The sequence below is a fragment of the Cetorhinus maximus genome, chromosome 3 (assembly GCF_964194155.1).
Source record: "Cetorhinus maximus chromosome 3, sCetMax3.hap1.1, whole genome shotgun sequence".
Lineage (NCBI taxonomy): Eukaryota > Metazoa > Chordata > Chondrichthyes > Lamniformes > Cetorhinidae > Cetorhinus > Cetorhinus maximus.
The window spans coordinates 148,125,005-148,149,291 of NC_135881.1; positions in this window are offsets into that span (position 1 = coordinate 148,125,005).

A 24,287-nucleotide genomic window follows, 5' to 3' on the forward strand; every position below is an offset into this window, starting at 1 on the left:
CCCTCATGATTCCCATGTAAAACTGAGGCATTTCCATGTCCCTTCACCCACTGTGCACTATATAGATGCAATGAACCCCGTAGTGACAGCAGTATGTGTAAAGAAAAGCTTTAAATAAAGTCATTCATTGATAACTTTCTTTAAAAAAACCTCTCCTATTTACTACAAGGCAATAAAGGTGTAAATCATCCAGACCCTTTAAAGCTTCAATAGCTGAAACTGCGGGCACTCAAAATCTCTTAACCTTGTATAAATAAACAATGTGCAATTGACAGCATGGATCAGAGAAACTGAGCTATCAACCAGGGATAATTTTAACCAAGGATATGGAAAAGCTATATTAACTGCACAAAATGAAGAGTTGATTTGCAGAGATTGAAAGAAAGTGAAATGACCATTAGTCAAATAAACTATGGCTTGTAATAGAGTTGGGATTCACACAAGCTGGACTTTAAATCATAATTGTCATCTGCAGCTGATTGTTATGGGTTAAGACTTATAATGTTGCCAAGGTAAATGTTTAATGGTGAAATGTGAAATAATGTGGGGGTGCAGGGAGAGGCATTGTCTATAACTACCACACCCCACTGGTGTTCCTAGAAAAGTTCAAAACCAAGAAACAAAAGTTTTGGTAGAGTTTGGTGCTACAGCCATTTACAGTAAAAATTGTGCAAGTTGCCCAGCAGCAGCAACGTGATTGTGGATACCCTCTGACAAGTTTAATTAACAGGAGACAGTAACAAAGTCAGGTGAACATATTGGGTTTTATAAGATTTTAAAATAACATTGTATGTTTTTATGAAGTTTGATTTGTAAATGTGGTGCATCATTGTTGATAACGGTGTAATATGTAATACGTTATTTATTAAAGTGTTTATGATGTTAAGAACTTGCTGCCTTTCAAACGATGGTGTAAAGAAAACTTTACTATGGTAAAGCTCTCTTTTTTCCAGGGGAAAGTGTGACAACCTCTGACCTGTAAGCAGTAAAAGTAAGGAAAAGTAGTAATTACTTTAAAAGTTTTAGGGAATTTATAATTTTTTTAAAAATGTTTGCGAAGGACTTTTACAAGTTTGTATCAATTGTAAATGGATCCAATATAACTTTTGGATGATAAGAAATACTGGTCCATGTGACCTGGAAGCAGTGCCAACAGGAAGGAAGTTAAAATACGGACGCTGTGTGGCAGACAGAAAAGAGGAAAGGGGAGAGTGGTTCTGCTAGATCCATGCTACCAAGACCGACAGGAGCTGAGAGTTGAGAAGGTTCTGGGAAGAAGTACGCCATTGTGTGGAAGGTTGTACAGGTGGAACCCTTTTTAAACTGAAGCTGCTGCCTGTGCAGAATCGGCTAAGCCCTTGAGGTAAAGCGACTGGAATACAGCCCTAGGAAGATCTCAGCTCGGAAGAACTGTGTTGCTGAAAATACTGGCCATATAGGCTGAGTGGACTACATAGAAATTCTGAGAGATAGGGTGGGATTTTCTGCACCCACCCACTGCCGGGATCTTCCGGTCCCGCCGCAAGTCAATGGACTTCTGGCTGGTGCGCCACCTCCCCCACGGCGGGTCCCGCCCGTGATGGGGCCAGAAAACCCCGGCCATAGTCTTTGTGTTATCTGCTACTCCTTATGTAATTTATAGTTTGCATTGACTGTGATATGATTGTTAATTTGTTTAATTTACCTTAATTCTGATTTGTGTTAAAGTATAAGTTACAAAAAGTGAAATCTCATTTGTTAGATTTCTTCATTCGGGGGCCAGTTTGTAAATTTGTGTTTTTTGGCTGATGGAATTCCATGGGGATTGTAATACAAGGGGTGGAATCTTGTGCTCTCACTATTGGCAAGCTTGGAGGTGCAAGGGCATGTACTTAGGCAGGGTGGTGATGTACCCAAACCCTGCTGCTTTCCTGCCTCCACCCAAATTAAGTTCTGGGTGAGAAGGCCCATGGTTGACTTTCTCATCCTCCCAACAATTGAGGCCCTAAAGTGGCCAATTAAGGGCCTCACCCTTCCACTGTTGGTATAAACCCAGTTGCACGGCACTGCTACCCTCAGGCAGCTTGCCACCATTGGGCTGGTGGGGGCTGGGGGCGTGGGGTTCCCTTGATCAATGGCGCTCAGTGCCTGAGCAAGAGATTGTACAATGGGAAGGGGCTATCCTCCTGCCCTTGCTTCTGAACCATCTACACCCCTCCCCTCATGATCCCTACCCCGTAAAACTTCACACCCCCTCCACCACACTTCACTTAGTCCTGGGCCGCTTGGTGATCCTGCGGCTCTGGGGATATTTTTCTGACAGAAACCATGGCCTCCTCTGTGATGCTGGTGAGTGCAAGAGCTGCCAGCCTTTGATTGGACGGCAGGTCTTGCTATGCAAGACTTCTGCCCCGGGGTCTTGATTCCAGGGGAAGGCCCACCAGTGACCTCACCCTTCCACTGAACCTACCAATGTATTGCTTAGCCTATCTCCTGTTGTCCGTGAAGAGTCTGCCACAGGAAATGCCTTGCCTGAGTCAAAACATATCCACCACTTCTGACCTTCATGAAGAATTGAGAGGCTCATAACTTCCATGTCTGCCCTTGGTTTAGTGGATGGTGTCTCTGTGAAAGAAAGGAACTTACTGCTCAGTATATAAACTTCCTCAACTTCTGAAGGCTGAAGTTCCACTGGTTCCACATGAAAGGTTGAAGATTGTTTCATAAAAGAGAGTGAGTCATTCTAATGGTGAGCATCATCTGGTTTTGCTCAGATGCCTAGAAGAATGCCAACATTGCCACTCAATAGGATATACCTTGATTGTGAAGAATATAGAGAGAAGCAATGGTCTGCTGCTTCTTGTAGCTAAGAGGAACAATAATCCTGCCTTTAATTGGAAGCTCTATGCCACATGGACCTTGTAATTTGATGTCTGATGAATGAAGAGTCATTGGTTGAAACCAGTTGACATCATCTGCTAATATGTTAACTGCAGCTCCAGTATCGATTTTAAAAGTAATATCAAAGCCTTGAACTGACCAGTAGTCTGGATTAAGACTATCGAGTTCCCCTAGAAACTCTGTAATTTCATCCTCTTTTGACTTCCCATTTCTTGGATGGAATGTGTTTCCTAAATTCTTTCCTGTCTTTTAACTTTGCATTGCAGCCTTGCCACTCCCACCTGAGGAAAACCTTATAGGGCTCATCCGATTCGTGACCCTGGAGCCACCATACACTCACTCCAAGCAGCCAGGGCTGACCCCCTTGCCCAGATGCTGCCTCCACCACAATCACCACTCATATTCTAAGAAATTCCAAACCCACAAACACTACCTAGAAAGATAAGAGCTGTAGATAGATGGGAACACCACCACCTGGAAGTTCCCCTCCAAGTCACTCAGCATCCTGACTTGGAAATGTTTTGCCGTTCCTTCACTGTCGCTGGGTCAAAATCCTGGAACTCGCCCCCAAGCAGCTCTGTGGCTGTTCCTGCACCACATGCAGCGGTTCCAGAAGGCAGCTCAGCACCACCTTTTCATGGGCAACTAGAGATGGGCAATAAATGCTGGCCCAGCCAGTGAAGGCCACATCCCATGAATGAATGAATACGAAAACAAAATTCTGAGGTGGGGGGCGGGGGGGGCAACCTAATTGCTGTGCTAAGTGACCCATGCCAACACGGTACTCACCCTTCCCAATCGCAAGAGGTCATTCAATTGCTTGCGGCACCGCACCCAGCAGCGCCTCACCACATCGTGGGAGCTCACCCATGATGTCGCCTCCCCCATGGCACATTTTGTTAGGTTGGGGATCCTCCTCCTCCCATCTCTTAGTACCAGGATCTTGCTGAATGCTGCCACCTCCTCGAGGAGGGCAGCGAGGCACTCATCGGAGAACCTCAGTGCCGACTGCCCCACCGGCCTGCCTTCTTGCTTGGCCTGTTCTCCGAAGACATTGTCCATCATATAGCTACTAGCTGAAATCAGTGGCAGCCTTAGGACGGCTGCCTGCGGCGTTTTTGAATAGGCCGCAAGGTCGCCATTGGACCCAGCGGACACTGGCCTCCAGCTGCCGCACACCCCTTCCCGCTGACCTTGGGAGCTGCGAATTACGCTGGGCGGGCCTTAATTTGACCACCTGCATAAAATCGCGGTGCGCACCCAGTCGCCCGCCCGCTCCAGCCGAGCCTGCCCACCAACTGAAAAATTTTGGCCTTGAAATGTTCAGTTTTGCAGCACTGCAAGCATTCTGCGCCCCCTGCTGGGCAGTCCTGGCGTCTATGTTGGGTTTTCGTGCCGCAACACAAGCATCTTAAAATGGCTGCCGGCGTGGAGTTTCCCGCCCTTTCGCTTGGTTTGGCAGGCTTTCTTATGAGTGCAGCCATTGCCAATGGGCCTACCCAGTCAACTGAGTCATGTGAAACCTCAGAGTCATGCCGAATTATAGCCAAATTTCATCCCAGACACCAATGGCTATGTGGTCACAGATTAGCTCGTCTTTCAGCTCCCCGTATCTGCATAAGCTAGCTGGGTGATATAGGCCAGTTAGAAATAATTCAATCGATTCCCCAGGTCATTTCAACCACTGGTCAAGACGTGCTCATTTGAATGTTATGTCCTGCTTCAGGCTAAAATAACTGTCATATGCTTTGAGAATGGACACAAAGTCTATGGTAAATTTCTGCAACCCTGCCTTAGGAGAATGTCATCTGCTACTGGGTTTACCATGTAAAGAAAGGAACCAACCTGAAGCTTTGGCTCCATTTCATGAAGGCCTGATGCTGCTCAGTACTGGAGAAAATGGAGTTTCCATAACTCCTACTGCTGGCCTCTCTGCGGACCCTCAAGGCAGTCAAGCGGACGGGGCAAGGTCAAGGACTGCTCACCAGGTATGGTCATCATTACATCTCTTCAGTGTGTCTCCTTCTTCTGCTGATATTTTACAAGCTGCTATCAAAGTTTTCTTCACTCTATTGTTCCTTCGATAACATCATTGTGTTTTTCTTTACACTGATGTCTACACTGCTGTCACCATGTTCCGAGGTGCGCCTTTCTATCTTGGACTCTAGGCCAAGGGCTTGTTTAGCAGGCAAACTGTAGTCATGCTCTGGTAACTGCGTAATTCTTGTTTATTAGTATTACATCTAAACAGGTTACAGAGTAGGCACATTGGTTCTAGGCCTGGTCCCAACCTCTCGAGAAAGAGTCTAACACATGACTGACTGATGTCAGTGGTACATCATCATCTACATCATACATTAGCATATGCCTTCTGTTAACTCTTTATACTACAGTTCAGCAGGCCTTCTCAAAAAGAGGCAGCGCAGGTCTCTCGCTGGCCCTCCAGCTGGCAGGCAAGACCCCTAATGCCTCAAAAAGATTCCACCCAAGGTCCTTGAAATTCAACTCAGAACCTTTGACGTACAGGTGAGTCTGCTCCCATTGAGTCAAGGCTGACACTAATCAATTGGTACAATAGCATTCGGTTTATGTAAAATTTCTGAAAGATAGCACCCACGACTGTCGGACTCATGTTAACACAGACAAACCTGACACCTGTATTGTTATTACTCTCATGAGTTTTTTTTTCTTGATTATCCCTCTGGGAGGTGCCGCGAGACATTTTTCTACATAAGAGGCTTTATTGTTTACAGTGGCCCTAACGATCTGTGGGTCATCCATCAAGCCCCATGTGCCCAGATTGAGCAAGAGAAGGAGGCCAAAGATTTGTTTCAAAGAACTAGGATAGGCACAATGGGCTGAATGGCCTCCTTCTGTGCTGTGTCTTTCTATGAATCTTTATGATCCTGTGCACCCATCAGTGGCCACGTCCGTTGATCCTACCAAAGCATGTAAGGTCAGGCAGTCGTCCAACTGACAAAAGCCAGAGAAACATGTGCACCACTTGATGCCAGCAGAGAAGGAAGTGATAAAACATAGTGGGGATTGCCTGCTCCAGAAGTGGGAGAACAGTGTCAAGGTTTCCTCTGGGGAGATACTGTATTTGCTCCGGCTGCTGAAAAAATCTTGATTTGTAAAATATCTTAAGTTGTCCAGACTGGATTTCCAGTATTCCTGCTGGTTGGCAGGCTGGTATATCTCCACCTCTCTCAGCGCCAGGCCCCACAATGTTCTGCCAGGTTGGATGTGAGGAAATCCCTGTTGTGGGAAACCCCACACCTGGCAATTCTTTTCGTTGGAGTCCTTATTTGCAGAGGGCAGAGCTTCTGTCCCTTACAAAGTCCCACAGAAAGCAATGGGGAAGACTAGAGTTTGGTGTATCTGGATCCTGGCCTACTTTCAGGCCCTTACACTGCATTCCCGCCAGGCTATGGTGAGAATACCTTGAGAGAGCCACAGCTTCTTGGTCCCATTCTCCTTTGGCAGTATTTTAAAGATCATAGGCTGAATATTACAGCGATGCGCCGAGGGCGAGTGACACACACGGAAGTTGGTGGCGTTCCAACTTCCGGGCCCGCTATTGGAACACACCCGAGAGTATGCAAATTGATGCTTATTAGCATCAAGAGCAGTTAGAGGCCTTCATCCTGCCCAATGAGCGCTGGAAGGCAGGATGTCTGGTCTCTGAGGTCATAGGCCATGGCTCAGAACAAGGTCACGGCCAGCACCTTAATAAAGGGCCCCCTGGCATGGGACAGTGTCAGGTGACCCAGCAGATTAATCTTCTTCTAGATTTGTCTGAAAGTCCAGGAACTGTGCAGTTTCCAGGCTTGTAAGGTGAGAGCATTTAATTTCCAGTCATTGTCTTCAAACCTTGTCACTCTTCATCAGTGGCATTCTTTTTAAACTTCAGCGAGCCCCCACCTCTTGGCATGGAGGAGTTGTAGATCTGTTACATGTTTCCATACAGAGATGTCTGCACCATCTGAGCGAGGGAAGAGGCCGAGTAGAAGGGCCAAGCCAGCCCCTAGATTCAATGAGGACTCATTTAGAGCCCTCCGGCATCCAGTATCAGATAGACGTGAGCACTTTATGCCAGTTCCTGGCAAGAGGAGGAAGCCCAGCCAGATACATGCTGCATGGGAGGAGGTGGCCAAAGTGGTCAACAGCGTGGGCTTGGTCAGAAGGACTTAGTTCCAGTGCCAGAATAGGCTCAATGACCCAATCAGGTCGGCCTGGGTGAATAAGGCCTCAATATGAGCAATCTTGGCCTAGTGTGCTATAGGCTGCACTTGAGAGTGCAGGAGGTAACTGAGTTTGGCTGCTCCTCAAAGACAGATGATTCCACAAGGACACAGCTGTCCTCAACCATGCCATTGTGCATATCAAGCAATGGCCTAGTTAAAGGGTGGCTGGTTTGCAGGATGAGCACATGCTGCATGACCATAGCTTCCATGCTCACATTGAACTGAGATTGGGTTGGAGGCATAATGTAAGAGTTTTTGAAATTGTTGATGACTGATCTCTCACAGGTTTTTCAGGAGAAGTTGAGTCCATGACACCCACTAGAGAGCCCATATCGGCAGGAGAGTTCCGAACGTGGAAGCCCTGAGTCCTTGTGAAGAGGAGATGCTGTTGCTAATGGATCCTGACTCCTCCAGGAGTATAGACAGAGGTGAGATTGGAGGAGGGCCTGGTGAGATGGCAAAAAACTCAGACTGATTGAAAAGGGGAGAGGGCTGGTGGGGGTATGATGCAGGGTAGGCATTATCCAATCTGGCTGGTGAATATAGTTCACACATTGGAACCATGACAAGCTTCATAATCTGAAGCTTCACATGATCGGTCAAGGATACATTGTGTCTGCAGAGTCCGTTTACTCATTTTGGACAGTAAAACAGTTGATGAGAGTCGTATCATAAGGCTGATGTGGCTAGATCTTTGATACGCAAAAACCCCCTTACTGATGTATCTCTGTTACAGGAGAACCCTCTTCCACTCCCTCTCTGTGAGAATCTGTGCTGCCACTCTCCTCCAAGGAGGAGGAGGATGAACCCTTGGAGGATACAGCATCACATCCTCTCTCAGCACCGAGCACCATCGCAGGTACTGGCACCTCGGCAGGGATTGTTGTGCCAGACAGGGGTCGTGCACACGCCAGTGAGAGCACCCCACGTTCACACGTGCAGCTGCTGAGGAGTGTGGTGGAGTAGGCCTTGGGCAGTTGGAGGAGTGTCCAGGGTGATCTGGAGACCTGTTATGAGGCAGATGATGAGCCTCTGGAGTCGTCCATGAGACAGCAGACACTGGATGTCCAGCCCGAGATGCTTGGAGATTTGGCTGGTATTCCAGAGGGGCAGCGTGCTCTGGGCCAGAATGTGGAGATGTCCACCCAGGCCATGTGCACTGCACATCCACTCTTTGGAGCACCAAGCTTCCTCCATGGACAGACTGGCAACTGTCCTGGAGGAGCAAGCCGAGCACATTGCAGACACAATTGCTGGGATGCGTTCTGACCTGCACAGCATCACCCTGGCTCGGAGCTCAGAGGCACAGAGTCAGGGTGACAGGGGGACTGGGAGCTTGTTGCACACCTAGCTGCTGGAACCTCACCGGCTGCAGTGTTTTAAGTATAAGGACAGCTGTACTTTTTCAGAGTGTACCCAGTGAGATTCTTTATTGATCTGACCTAAGATGTCTGCCCCCAGAGGGGGAGTGCCTCATGGCAGAGTCACATGATTATGGCAAGCCAGTTAGTCAGTACAGTATTGCATTTCCAAAACCCAAGCATCCCCTCTTTCATATAAAAAAGAGATACAAACATCCCTCTTTTCATATTAAAAAAATGCAACATATTTTCCCCCAGCGAACAGAAGACACATTTGCATGCATGATCCTGTGTGATTGAGTTGCTCGAATTACCCATGAAATAGCCACTGTTCTCATGCATTGACAACTGTTTGGTCCACCAGTTAGTCTCTGCACATGCATTGTACACAGTCTTTAAACCGTGGAGGCCTCTTAATGGAATGCATGTGCGTTGACATCGATTGTTCATCTGGGTGACGTTTCTTGTCCGGGGAGTGTCGTTCCCTTGGCACTTTTTGCTTTGGTGACTGTGGCTCCATTGTTGTTGTTTGGGGCTCATGGACCTCTGGGATTGATGGTAGTTCTGTACTCAGTACAGCTGGTGAGATTCCTTCTTCCTGACCACCCAATTGCTGTGAAGGAACAGCTTCACTAGTTGTTCGGGTATGCCGGCCGTTGCGTCAGTATATTTGGTTGTTCATTTCCACTGTGTATGATCGAGGTGGCAATTTCTCTATGCATGTGACAGGATTCCACATGGGCTGACTCCTGTTGGGAGTCTTGACGGTTTGCACCCTGACTGGCTCTCCAATGCTCAGCTCTGGCAATGGTTTGGCAGTCTTGTCAAACTGAAATTTGGCTTTCTTTCATTTCACCTTGATCTTTTCACTCATGCCTGTCACTACTTCTGATTCCAGCAGCATTTTTTGCTTTTGGAAGAGTAGTTTGTGTGCTGCCTTACATTATTCTTTGGACAGGGCTACTTTCCATACCTTCAGTCGGCATGTTTCTCCACTCAAGGATCACCTTGTATATGTCAGCACTAGATTTGCTTGATTTCTTGACGAGTCCTTTGGCGATTTCACTGCTGCCTCAGCTTTTCCATTCGACTGGGGATAGTGCAGAGACGATCTGTAGTGCTGAATTTCCCAATCCTTTGTGAATTGGCTGAATTCTTCACTCATGAACTGAGGGCCATTGTCACTCATCACAGTGTCTGGAATGCCGTAATGACTGAAATGTGCTTTCAGGCATTCTACTATTCCTCCTGTCGCCGAAGTCAGCTGGTCGAGCTCTCAGTGGTCAGAGTAGTCGTCTACAGTGGCAAGATGATCCGTTCCTGCCAAAGTGAAAAGGCCTACTCCCAGCTTCATCCATTGTCTGTCCAGGATGTCATGCGTCGTCAGTGGCTCTCTAGCTTGTTTAGCTTGGTGCTTGTTTAGCTTGGTACTCATTACATGCACTGCCCTGGCCAATGTGGTCTTTAATTTCACTGCTCATGTTTGGCCGGTATAGCACATCTCTTGCCTTTCTCAGAGTTGGTTCAATTTCTTGATGGCTTGTATGGACGCACTTCAGCATCTCTCCTCTCATCTCCTTAGGGATGTTGACTCTATTTCCTTTGATCAAGGTGCCATCTTGAGCTGTCAATTCATCCCGGTATGCCCAATATGATCTTCTATCCACAGGTGTGTCCTTGATGCTCTCAGGCCATCTTTTCATCATCACTTCCTGCAGTGCTTGTAAAGTTGCATTTTGTTGGTTAGTTCACTTAATTTGAGCAAGACATTTGTCCGTCAGATTCAACGTCTCTGCTGGTTTGATGGCTTCCAGATCATGTATCGTTGTTGCTTCATGTTGAATCTGGAAGATTTCACATTCTGTTGTAGCCTCCTCAACTTTCTTCATGAGGAGCGCTGTTCTCAACAGCATGTCTGCAATGTTCCTTGCTTGTATGTCACATCCAGATGATAGCTTTGAAAGCAAAGTTACATCCTTTGCTGTCATTTTGGAGCAGATAGTAGCCGTTTGCGAAAAATGCTTTGAAGCAGCTTGTGGCCGGACTCCACTGTTACTTTGTTTCTCACAAGCAGGTACTGATAAAAAATATTCACAGGCAAAAACAATAACCAAGCACTCTTTCTCAATCTAAGCGTAGCATCGTTCCATTTGCATACATGCCCTGGGTGCAAAAACAACCGGTTGTCCTTGCTGGAGCAGAGTTAATCTCAGACCCGTCTTGATGGCAAGATGACTTCACCATTGTTATCATAGTACTTCAACAGTGGCATCATTGTCACTAGTTGTTTGATTTTAATGAACACCGTTTCTTGTTCTGTTCCCCAATACCACAACACATCCTTGGCAGTAAACTTGTGTAATGATTCACACTCCAATGACAAATTAGGCAAAAATTTTGCTAGATGTTTCATAAATCCAACAAATTATTGCATTGCTTTCATGTCTGTCAGTTGCTGCTACAGCTCTCATCTTGTCAGGATCCCGGTGAAGACCTTTTGCTGTTAGTACATGACCTATGTATTTGACATTAGGCATCTTCAGTTGCAATTTTTCCTTGTTCAGCTTAAATTCTGATCATAGTCAGCTATGACTTCTTCCATTGTGTCTCCTCATCCATAGACTAGTAGATCATCCACTATGACTTCCACTCTGGGAAGATCACTGACTACCACATGCCGTCTGTGTTGATACTCTTCTGGAGCCATGGAAATGCCAAACAACATGCACAACCATCTATAATCTCCTGAATGGCATCCTGAATGTTGTTAGAAAGCTCCTGCTTTCATCCAGCTTCACTTGCCAGTATCCATCATTTGCATTTGGGTAGTGAACTTGCCTTGGCAACTTGCGGCAAAATTGATTCGATGGTTGGCATGGGGTAGTGAGGTCGCTTCAGTGCTTTATTTAGATCCTTTGGATCTAAGCATACTCACAGCTTTCCAGGCTATTTAACTGCTATCATTCTGCTAATCCAGTTGGTAGGAGTTGTCACTTTCTTGATTACTCTCCTCTTTTGCAGCTCTTCTATCCTATCTTTTAGATTTGACTTGAGGGCATCTGGAACTCTTCTTGGCAGATGCTGAATGGGTCTTACACTCTCATCGACTTCCGGATGATATTCTCTTGGTAGGCATCCCAATTCTGTAAACACATCTGTGTACTTCTCTAGTACTTATTCTGCTTTCCTTGGCTGTGTGTGCTGTGACATGTTGCAAAGGTCTGGCATGTTCAGGGTTATCAGTCCAAGCTTTAGACTGACTGAAATGAGCAGCCATTGTGTCCCATCTATGATCTGGAACTTGATCTTCCTTCTTGCCATTGCATTGGTCTGTCAGACTAATTTGTCCTCTGGGTATGAGTATCGTGCCATCATATAGCCACAGCCTTACTTTTGAGGGCTTCATTTTTGGATCACCATGTTGAGTTACTTCACATAGGCCTGTGAAGGTCATGCTGTTGCATGATGCACCAGTGTCTATCTGACACTTCTTGTTCACTTGATACTCTCCTTCTGGGGTCATCATTGTAACAGTCACAAACCATTTGTCGCCCATAGAGTTGACTGAACCAACCTGTTGTATTGTGTATAGTCTTCATCAGACTCTTCTGCTGGTATCACTACAGTGGCCATCTGTAGAGGCTTGTTTTTTTTTTCTGGCCAAGCACGTGGGTGTGAAATGCTTTTAGCTCATTGCAGTTAAAACACTGTTTCCCCATACTGGACAATCCTCCTTTCCCTGTGCATGATGTCCTCTGCAGTTTTTTGCATCCTGCCTTTTATCTGCAACTGCTTCTGGGCTGTCTCTCAGCATAACCTATCTCCTGGTCTGCTCTGCCATGCATATACTTTAGCTGATATTTCACAACTTCTGCATTTTGATTCATGTCTATTGCTTTCTTTAGGGTCAGTTTCTTATCTTTCAGTAGACTTGCTCTCACAGAGGGGGTCTCTCACGCCTAAGGCCAATCTATCTTTAATGAGGTAATCTTATGGCTGTCCAAATTCACATGGTTCTGCCAGCTGCATTACTGCTGTGATGTACCATTCAATGGTCTCATTTTCACTCTGAACTCTAGTATTGAATACGTAATGTTCATACGTAACTTTCACCCGGGGCTCAAAATGCACATTCAAGGTTTTCAAAATCCCTCTCATCTTTTTTCTTGGCTTGTCTGTTAGATTTAGGTGGTAGACACTTTGTAGCAGTCCCTCCTCAGGAGTGTTAGGAGTGTGGCTACTCTTATCGGTTTAGGCTTTTTCACTAAGTCTGTTGCAATTTCATAGCTTTGCCACTGTAAGTGGAAAATCTGCCAGTTTTGCCATGCATCATTTTTCAATTGGACTGGAGATGGGATTGGAAAATTTACTGCAGCCATTTTTACTCTCTCAGTAATTTACTTGCAGCCTCTGTCTGTGTTTCCTGAGACTCTGGTCTCAGCTGCAGCTTTTAAACCCATCCAACAAGCTTTGCCATTCAAAAACAGATTCCCCACATGGCGCGATTCTTACCCTGAAAGCGTATTATTGCCTTCAGAGTGTATAATGGCTCTCAATTGGGCCCTTAATGACATAAATTGCATTCTTAATTAACATGTAAATAATGCGGGTGGGTTTCTGGCTTTTAGCATTGTTTGCATAATGTATTATTACAAGCCAGTGTGATGACATCAGAAACACTGCCTGATGTCATCATGCCCGATATTACATTCGGCACTGTGGGAATCACTCTTGATCTGGGAGTGTATTATTCAGCCCCATGTGTGAGGTCTCAAGACTGAGGCAAAATATTAATTCCCCATAGGAGGGCATATTTTAAAATGTATTTGATCCCAATTTTCACTCTAAACTGTAGGCACTCTCAGGATTTACACTGATGCCTATCCTGGCACAGTTCATGCACCGGATAGTATTAGATTACTAACCCAACTTCATGAGCTGTGGTTTTCCTTGAGGCAGACAGTAACTGGGGATTTGAATCAGCCTATTTCCCCAGTCAGGTTCAAATCACATTGGTCTAGCAGCCCTCTCTAATCAAGTATCAGGAGATGGGAGGTTGAACTCCAAACTGAGTCATGATTTGAATAAGTCGGCAATATACTCACACTATACCTGGAGAAAATCCACAGCAAATGGAAATTTGTAATGATAGCGTGTGATATGTTTTATTTTGTTATCCATTTAACTACAAAAGCCTGATGAGCTTGCACATGCATTGACATTAAAGCAAGATATCAAAAGGATTTTTTTTTTCTTGGGGAAATATTGGGCAGAGCATCATGATTACTGAATCTTCAGTTTAGCTACTCTCTGCAGTTGGTAAAAGAGAATTTTTGTTACTTAGCAGCACATGTTGATTGGACTTTAGTTGAAAGAGGCACCGCGCTCCTGAAAAAAATCTGTTCAACACACTTTTTTTATATATGCAGACCCAGCAGAGATTCGTTTAATTTTCATAATGTTTTGCACACAAACCACAACGATGTGTTAGAACCAGTGTTGCGTATTTGCCTGCAAGTGAATGGAAGATTTGGCAAATATTCTTTTCGAAAAGATGACTCCACATTAATACTTAATTAGCACCTATTCCAAAGTATGGTGTGTCCAACAGTGAGCTGTCCTCTAACATTGCATTGGTTGTCAGTATTAGATGAGAACCAAGGTGCCCAAGGGGCCACCTGAGGTGAAAGTACCATAGCCAATATTCTCCAGTCACTGACCTTTTAATGCTAACACTAAAAGTTTCAAATCTTCAAAAGGTTCAGTGTTTTTATAATTTTTGTTCAAATGCAGACAGGCTTGTACACATATTATAGAATTCAGCATTGTCCCAATTTTAAATAGCTTGCAAGTGTTCCCAAAACTGCAACAATCTTGCAGTGTTAATGGTATTACAATAACACATTTGCTGTAATGGAAGGCTGGCTGTGCCATTTTGATACTGAAGTCATGGTGCTAAAGGGCAAATGTCACAAACTAATATGGGAGAAGCAGGAAATGTCATGGGGAAAGTACATAAAGAAAGTATACACAAATATATAAATGCCGAGAACATGCATTGTTTTTAAAATGGGTGTTTTTTTTCTTGTGCATTCCATTGCTGTAGGAGGATTGACAGCAAATTACGAAACAGTCTAAGTTATTTTCTCTCAAGATGACAAGTCACAGAAGTTGAGAATTTCATAATTCCTCGCAGCACCAGTATCACATGGGAACATTTTCCACATATTATGGGCCAACCTTAAGTGAAATGCTTTCTTAATGAACAAAAAAATAGTCATTATGTTAGTCTGAGAGTCACATGCAATCATAAATCATTACTGAAACTAAGGCCTAATTCCAAATCTGTAGTTTATCTGAAATGAGAAGTGATAGACTCCAATGCAAGAATCTGAGGGAAGATTTCCTCAAACTGGTATATGTTATAATTTGTTTCAAAAGTGTTCTTTACAAATGGATTACAGAGTTTGCTGTGTACAGTGCGCAGAGAGAATTATTTTCCCCCTGTTAAGCAGAAACCATTGATGATCAAAATTCTAGGATGAGTAGCAAAGGGAGTGAAATGGTTAAGGGAGGGCAAGCTTCCTGCACATGAGCAATCTTCATTTTACCCTTCCTGATGAGAACAATTAATTTTCATTCACATACTCAATGTAGAATCAATGCGAGCTATCAGTAGCTTCATCAGTAATGAGAATGTCAAGTAAAATATCTTTTCAAATCTCATCTCACAATAAAACAGCATAGCGTGCACATAGCTTATACATGCTTGTACATCCATGCCTAAGCTTTATTTGGCAGTTGTCCAATGACTTTTAAATGCTCTTACACAAACTGATTCTAATACTTTTTTGGCAGAATAAATTTCACATTGTAATTTTAGTGGGAAATGAATTGGGTATATCTGTTTCAGTGATTCTAATTGAGAAACTGTCCCAGTAGACTTGTGCCTATCATCCCACTGGGGCTGCTCTTGTTGCCACTGAACAGCAGATGGCAGTGCAGGATAAATGTTGCCGTCAGCACCATAACATAACATAACCACAGACATCCTGTGCATTATGTGCTTAGGTTTTAGTCAATGCTTATATTAATATTCAATTATTCAATTATTTATATTTAATGGCATGAATAATATAAAAGAAACCAGAGTGCTGTCACTTCTCTTTTCGAAAGAACAATCAGCAAGTAAGATATGAGACCGCAAAAGCCAACATGGTTTTCTTTCTATTTACATAAATGCACAGAATTACAACCTTGATGCAAATCTCATTCATTCACTGTCCCTTGTTGCTGATCAGCATCATGAGCTATTTATTTTTTTTAAGTAGAGTGTGCTATAAAACAGAATAGATACATAAGAACTCATATGTAGTGCACTGTTGCCGTATATAAAATCAGCTTTAGTTAAACGGCCTGGAACTTTATCTACTGGGGACTGGAGAGAACCTTTTGGTTATGAATTGCTGACTTTAATAAAGATTACTTTTAAATCACTGAAAAGGTTAACATAAATAGCCAAATGAATCATGAATTTGCAATATCGCCAGGTAACAAAAGCTAATCTAAAATGCTTTCACCTCCCAAAAGAAACATATTAAAGGCAGCACTGCTACTCTGGTATTGTTTACCGTATACAATTTCAAATAGAGCACAATTACAAGAGATGCATTTTGCAATTCGGTTTTGTCTAATATCATTGTTTAATGGCACCCTTGGACTGAACCTGCTGATGAGGTGTCTCCTTTGAAGAAATAGCATTCACTCCCGCATGCTAATTGATGTCAGACTATGTAAAAGAGCTGTAAAGGCTTTCCCTTTGAACATTAACTGTAAATACAGGGCATAACAGAACAAATACTGATCACAGTTTGGAGCAATAAGGGAAATTACTGATGCTTTATAATCAGGAAAGCTCCCGATTATAAAAGCCGAATCATTTTCCAAGTTTTAATCATTCTTTTGGGCAGCCTTAAATTGCCAGCACAGAAGCTGTGTTCAAAGGGAGGGCAGGTTTGAGAAAAGACAGCAACATTAGAGTAAATTTTCACTAGCCTTGCAATCAGAGGGAACCCAGGTGAGAAGGTAGCATTATAACCTTCTTTCAAACCTGCATACCTCTTGAACATGGAGTCTCATTGATTGCATCAAATTCACTGTGGTGTCAAGATCCAAATATTTTTTAACATACTGGATTTGGTGGGGGGAGGTTAGTTTACCCCTTGCATTTGTTGTGTTAAAAGAGAGCAGAGATACCAGTGCTGCACATGATCTCCAAAAAGGTATCTACACTGATTCACTACTGTTAAAGAGGTGGATCCTCCACCTGGTCCAGTTATTTTAAACTTCCTTCTCCATTTTCTTTCCTCCTCTTCTTTCCTGAAGTCACTGACTCCCTGCTGGGATACAGTTCCCCTTCGGCAGCCAGTTTACACTCTTGTACTCCCATCATTGTGTTGATGGTGAGCCAGAATGGTTGTTTTACCATGGGGGACCATCATAGGGATCCTACCTCCCTGATCTCACCCAAATAGCTACACATGCACACCTTCAGCAAGAATTGCTGGATAGCGATGTGGATTAAAATCTTTCAGTGGCAATGGGTAACTGCAGTGCCCTTAGTGAGTTCAGTTAACTTAACACAGGGGTTTCAGATGCAGGACATTTTCACAGGGCGTTGCTGCTCTCTGGAAGCCTTGCCTGCCATTAGAAAAGTCTACATCTGTTTTTAATAATAATGTGATTTTAAATGTTTACATCTGTTCAACTCTCAAAACTCGCATACAAGAAATTTACAGAAATGTGTCTCGAACGATTTTCCTTCAAGATATAATTCAATTAGGAAAGTACCTATTGCACTTCTAATTATACTTACACTGTTCAGCACATGGGAAAAGATCATGAGCAGATTTATAAATATTGGGTATCGACCCAACATATTATTCAAGGAAAGGTTCAGGGAAATGCAGAAAATGTACAGATTTATGATGTGTGAAAGATCACAGTATGAAAATCAAAAAGCTGAGACACTGCCCCTGTGTCTTATGAATCCTATTAATCACTTTAGATCTAATAATCTGTTGGGTTCCTATCTCTAAATATCAGTGAAAACATCAAAATACCAAACAAAATGCAGATTGAAAATGGCCAGTAATGCAGGGATGTTATCAATCCTCTTTATCTATAATATAAAAATCAGAGAAATTCTGATACTTTAGGATGTCATACAATGGAACAGCAAAGCAAATATGTTAGTTTGGCTTCTATGATCAGATTGCTTCAAAAGTGAAGCATGATAAACAATTAAATACAAATAGCATAGGGAAAAAAATCTTGGTAAATGATGCTTAACAGTGTAGCTTATAAAAGGTCTGATGCTTGATGATGTAGCCGGGGTAAGCATTTGAAACCAGCCTTTTCGTTTTGTTAAATAGCAGGCATTTTTGTAAATTATTGATCTTGAACTAAATATTAAAATATGGACAAGCAGAACCGATGAATTAATCCTATGAATATTAAACTCACCTTTCACCCTTTCATCTCCTGGCAGTACATTGCAGACACAAAAGGTATTTTCCATTCTGTGACAGGAACACAATATTCTGTAATGTTATGATAAACACTATGAGGAAGAATAAGGTTAAACTGTTACAAATCATAAATGGGAGGCTAGATTCTTGGAAAAGTTTATAAACCCTACAATCTTTGAAGCTGTGTTAGACCACAACTTGTCAAATAGCAAGAACATACTTTAATTTTTCATCGAATAACATGAAGGTATGTGAAAAGCATTTATTATTTTCCTCGTGCTCTGAAATATTTTGCTTCGTATTTTATTGCATTTTTTATTACAGAAAGAATAGAAAATCTGACTAAAAATACAGTACTTGGAAATGTAATAGAATTCATTTGTGTTTTAAAGAGAAAAGATACAAGGATAACTTGCTATACTGAAGGCAAGGAAAGTATTGAATTTACCAGATTCTGAGTTACCAGAGCATACCAAAAAGGCTGCCTTTACATTTAGTTTCAAAATCTGTTCCACTCCTGAACAATGTATTTTCAAATAAAAAAAAAGCAAAGAAATTAACAATTCATCCCAAAAGAAAAAACAACATAATTGACTTGAATTTTGTTTTGTTTTCTAGCCCCATGAATTGAAACAAACAATTGTAAAACAGAATTATTTAAATTGGTACAGCTTGTAAAATCTTGTTAAGCTCTGTAAAAAAATGGTAACGTTCCCATTAGAAAATTCAATTTTTGTTGTTGTTGTTGCACCTTGCTAGACCAAGGGTTGTTATTATTACTTTCTCCCCTCTCTCCCCGTCTCAAAGTGCCATCATTGAATTCTTGGCAATTAGTGCAATTGAAATTTATCAACAAAGAAAAGGCTGCTAAAATTTCATTGTTCTGAGAGCACAGGATACATATGCTTTCTGAGCAGCACCATTGCTGTATCAGACAGCTAATACCCCGTTCAATTATATCAATAGCCAAATGGCTGCAGTAAGTCCTATGGGGGTATGCATGTTACTCAGTGATAAGAGCAGAGTGGAACAGTATCCCTAGGCCTTCCATAGAGACAGGAATGCAAATTAAACAGTTATTTGTCTACTGCGTAAAATTAATATAATTGCCTTCTTGAAAAAGCTTTGACCACAGTTCACTTATCTGACCCACCTGAGTCTGTGAAGACTGGAGCTGAGCTCTTCCCATCATTTAATCAAAAGTATTGGGATACAGCGAGCAGTAATTGAATTGTTCAGTGAAATTATGTACATTCATTCTATCTGTGTGAGTTTCTGAAAAGCATGTTGGAGAAAAATGTCAAATTGCTCTGGTTGTGTGGGAGAGCGGTGGACAGAATTTTATGATCCTCCACTGGTGGATTTGCAGTGTGGCGGGAGGGTGTGTGGGAGAGGGTGTGTGGGAGTGGGGGTGGGGGGTGGGTGGGGGGGAGGTGGCTGTAGAATTCCCCAGCTGCCCCTGACCTGACCACAGGTTTATGGGGAGGGGGGGTGGGGGGAGCGAGGCCTAGGGTGGTTCCTCCACTCTCACCCCAACTGAGGCCACTTAAGAGTCACTTCCCGCCAGGGCTCAATTCTGAGGCTGGCAGGAGGGGCTCAAGGGCAGGGGGCCGGCAGGTCAGGCCTGCTCAAGCCTCAGGAAGGAAGGAAGGGTGGTGGGGGGGCAGAGGGGGGTTGCATGGAGGGGGGCTCCTCCCTCAAAGGTCCCCTCTCCTTATCAGGCACGCCTCCTCAAGGCCTACCCCCTGCGGTTGATCAATCCTCCTTGGCTCATGCAAGGACCCCAGCCCCCTCCCTCCCCACCCGCCACCCACCTCCGGCCTCACCTCCTCCCTCTCCTTCATGAGACCCCCCGAACTTACCTAATCCTGGACTCCGGTGCTTAGAACCTAGGGACTTTTTACAGTCCCAGCCCTGGCCATTGCTCCCGGCAGTGCTGCTGGGATTACAAGGATGGCCGATAACTCCCTGAGGTGGGCTTTCTGTCCGAGTGAGGCGTGGAAGTCAGGTATCCAATCAATTAACGTTCCATGGAGCATTAAATCGCTGTGGGGCTGCCCTGGTTGGTGAGGATGCATTCTCCACTGACTCTGGGTGTCAAGCCAGAAAACCCACCATCTGAAAAATCCTGCCCAGTGTCTCAGTTGCAGCTGAATTCATTTTATTTTAGGTTAGCTAAGTAGACGCTGTGGTCAAAAAGAACGATTACAGGCATTTGCAGGTTTTGATTTTCTGGCATGTTGTTTATAATTAAATGCAGGAAATTCCCTTGATTATTTTTCTTATAGTCTGTTTCTCAGGACATCGTTATAACATTGAAAGGAGTATACAGCCCAACTATTTAAGTCTAAATTTAAATTTCAGCAGCTGGGCTTGTGTATTCCTTGACAGGTTTCTACATTTAAAATCTTTATGTACAGATATTAAAATGTAGCAAGTCATTTCTTAATGACTGTGTGGTTGTCTTCAAAAATTACATCTCTAATGCGAAAAGATGCAGTGAAAATACGTCTCCAGCTTTTTTTTGTGTGTATTTTCTCCATTAGATCATCTCTGTTGTCATCATTCGACCAGAAGATGAGATGGACCAGTTCACAGTCTTGTCTACATATCACTTTAAAGAGGTACAGCTCTGCACATGGAGCAGGATTTTGCATCCCAAGGGCGGGCGCGCTCCTGACCTGATCGGGCCTAAAATAGTGCGCGATGGCGTTGGGCGAGCGTCCTGACATCATCGCGCCCTCATGTGATATTTTGGTCGGCAGGCACACGCGAGAGTTGGCAGCTCGCCAGGCGACAATTAAGAGGCCTATTAAAGCCCTTAATCAATTAATTTAAGCATATTTTTCACTGCCTGTCCAACCTTACGGTTGGCGGGCGGGTAAATTGTCCAGGCGGCCTTTCGATTTTTTAGCATAATTAAATAAAAGGTAAATATAAACATTTGGGCAGAATTTTTATTCTGTTCATTTTATTGTGTTGGTCCCATGTCAGGACACCTTTTCAGATTTTAGAAGTCTTCATCGTTGATTTTAAAATTGTTCAGCTCCCTGCCATCAGGGAGCTTTCAGTGCGCACAGACTTCAGTGCTCGCCCTCCTCCCGCCTCCACCTGGCAGTGCTGAGCCTTTCAGCGTGCACTTCACGCTGGCTGCCCGTTAATTGGCCAGCCAGCGTGAAATCGTGGTTGAGGGGCTGATTACGGGTGGCGGACCGTTTCCCAGCCGGTCCCGGGCCTGCCCACTGTGCCCGCCCAACGACCCGAAAATGCTGCGCACAGATTCCGGCCCCAATAGCATTTTCATTATCTCAACCTAAGATGGAATGTTCTGCTACCTTGTGGACCTCTACATAGCAGCTTCACCAAGGGACAAATGCTTAAATACTTAATATACTTATTATAAATATATATAAACATAAATACTTAATCTGAGGAAACAAGTTGATTGATATTTGACATAGGCCCCTCCCTTTGAGTTAACCAGTGCTTTACTGTTGACCCACACCCTCTGCTCTTATTTGCCTTAAAGTAAAGATACTAGGCTGGATGAGTAGGATAAGGGTGGAGAATGAGTAAAATCAGACAGTGATGGCATCTTACTACTTATATTTCATATTAAAATGGCAATAATTTTAAATAATCAGCTCTTGAAAATTATGTTTGGCATACTTCACCAATACCTTCAAGCTGTCACCATTATCTTAGGCTTTTTTTTTATTTTTAAAACTAAACAATGTGGACAGGTTTCTCATCTTTGGGGCAGAATACTGGTGGTACTGAGACTGCAACTTCGATCCATTCCTTATGTCAAAAGAGTTTCAGGACTTTGACCCAGCGTCAGTGAAGGAATGGTGACATAGTTCCAAGTCAGGATGGTGTGTGACTTGGAGGGGAGTTGCAGTTGGTGGTGTTCCCATGTATCTCCTGCCCCCGTCTTTCTAGCTGGTTGAGGTCACAGGTTTGGAAGCTGCTGTCGAAGGAGCCATGGTGAGTTGCTGCAGTGCACCTTGTAGGTGGTACACACTGCTGCCACTGTGCATCGGTGGTGGAGGGAATGGATGTTTAAGGTCATGATTGGGGTGCTGATCAAGCAGGCTGCTTTTGTCCTGGATTGTGTTGAGCTTCATGAGAAGTTACTTTAAGAACATAAAATTAGAGTATCTGCTGAGTCAATTAAACCCACTTCTTCAAGTTCTACGTATGATCTCTTTATATTGTCATGGACTTCCCTGATGTTGTTTAACCTTTTGAGACAAATAATCTAAGTTAAAACCTTTGGAAAGAGAAACTGAAATTTCTCCCAGTGAAACCCACAGTGTATCAATCTAACATTAATACACATTAAAATCAATCCTGACCAATGGCATTGCGCAGTTGAGGTGGATGGCATTCTTTCTCCTCTCCCTGCCTGAACCCCCACCTTATTACCCTGTTGATGGTTTAGTGCTGTGGGGGAGTCTGTACTCAGGCTTTAGATGTACTCAGCTGCACTTTCTAGCTGCAGTCAATCTTCTTCTCTCCATAGATATTATTCTGAGCTATCTTTAGCTTTAGTAAGTCAATAGTACTTAGGACAGATAATTAGTGCCCCCTTATGTCAACTAGATTAGCTTTGCTTCTTCTCAGTTCTCATCCTGAAGTTGTATGACTCAGGGCCATCAAGCAAATAAACTGCCAAAAGCATGAGGGCAAAACTTTGTTTGCAAAGCTAGATAGGGCCCTATCCTTTTTACTACCCAAGAGTATAACTCCCCTAAGGCAGTGCAATCAGTTGTCAGTGGCCCCTGGCTTTCAAGGGACAGAGTTACTCCCTGGAACAGATTTGTTAGTTAATATTAAAGAGTTTATCATGAGCCTTATTCATTTTGGCAACAGAATGACAGGTTATAAATAGCTGACATTCTAGTTCTAAACTGACATTCAGGTTAACGCCTGAATAATTATACACACCACAGAGGCAAGTATCAACCTTGAACCAATTCAAATATTCAGTTTCCCATTGCTAGTTCCTTCTTAAGCTCATGAGCTTCTTTCACACCACTCTGACTGCTGCCATGAAGTGCTACTTTGTCATAATACTTAATACTTTTCATTTTTTTTAAAGAGAGAGAGGGGAAGAAAGAGAGAAAGAAAGAGAGAGAGACAGAGACAGAAAGAGAAAGAAAGAGAGAGAGAAAGAAAGACTGATGAAATATTGAATATTGCCATGGGATATTTTACACCCACCTGATATGGGTAGACAGGTCGGAGAAGAACAATAGGAAGGTAGTGACATATTCAGGGTTTTATTTTTTTGATATGAAGCAGCAGTAATTTGAATGGCAAAACTGGATTATAGCAGCAGATTTCAGTGTATACAAGGTAACATTGGACTGGTGTGGTGGTCATAAAGTAGATTAACTATGCCGTTAAGTTTCAATTAATGAAATTTCCTGACTCACCAGAGCCGCCTCAGTGAAACGCACCCTGAATCTTGCAATTTTTGCTTGGTGGAGTGGGTTGGGGCGGGTATAGTTTGGAGTTAGGCCCACTGATCCTGGGAGTAGCGAATAGCCAGCCAAGGAGCTGGGTGAGTGTCGAGGTGAGATGATTAGAAGGCCCACCTCAGTTCTCTGGGACTTCATTCCAATTGTTTCAGAAGCTGTTAGATCCTCTAACCCTCACTCCTCTCACCCCTTCACCCTCATCTACTCCCCCTGGCCACTCATATCTTGGATGCCAACTGAATGCCAACTCATGACCCTACCCACCCCCATGGCCCCACAAACCTCCCATGTCATCTCCATAGCCACTAACCCAATGTCCACCATGGACAGACCTCAGGAGCCATGTGGACAATCTAATATAGCTCTGGCTCCTACACACTTGAGAGTGAAAAAACTCCCTTTCATGAAACCAATTCAAAGCTTTTAAATCTCAGTTGGTTCACCTCTTATAAAAAGAAACTTCTATTCAAACCCCATATCAAAGATAGCTAACCCTTTAATAGCCTCTTTAAACTGTCAATCAAACTGTGAACTCAGATCCTCCCTGCTGAGATAATTGTAGCTTTTAAAACTCAGCCAAACTTTCATAATGACCTAATAATAGCCCTTGGGAGAATGTCAACAAATAACTCTAATTAAATGACACAACCAGCTGTTGGGTGTTTTTCCTAACCTGCAGCAGATGGCCTGTCGATCAAAGCAGTCCAGCCAAGGGCTTTTTTAAAACTCTCAATGACAGCTGAAGCCTAATATTTTTAAAGTTCAAAGAGCAGGGGATTTTAA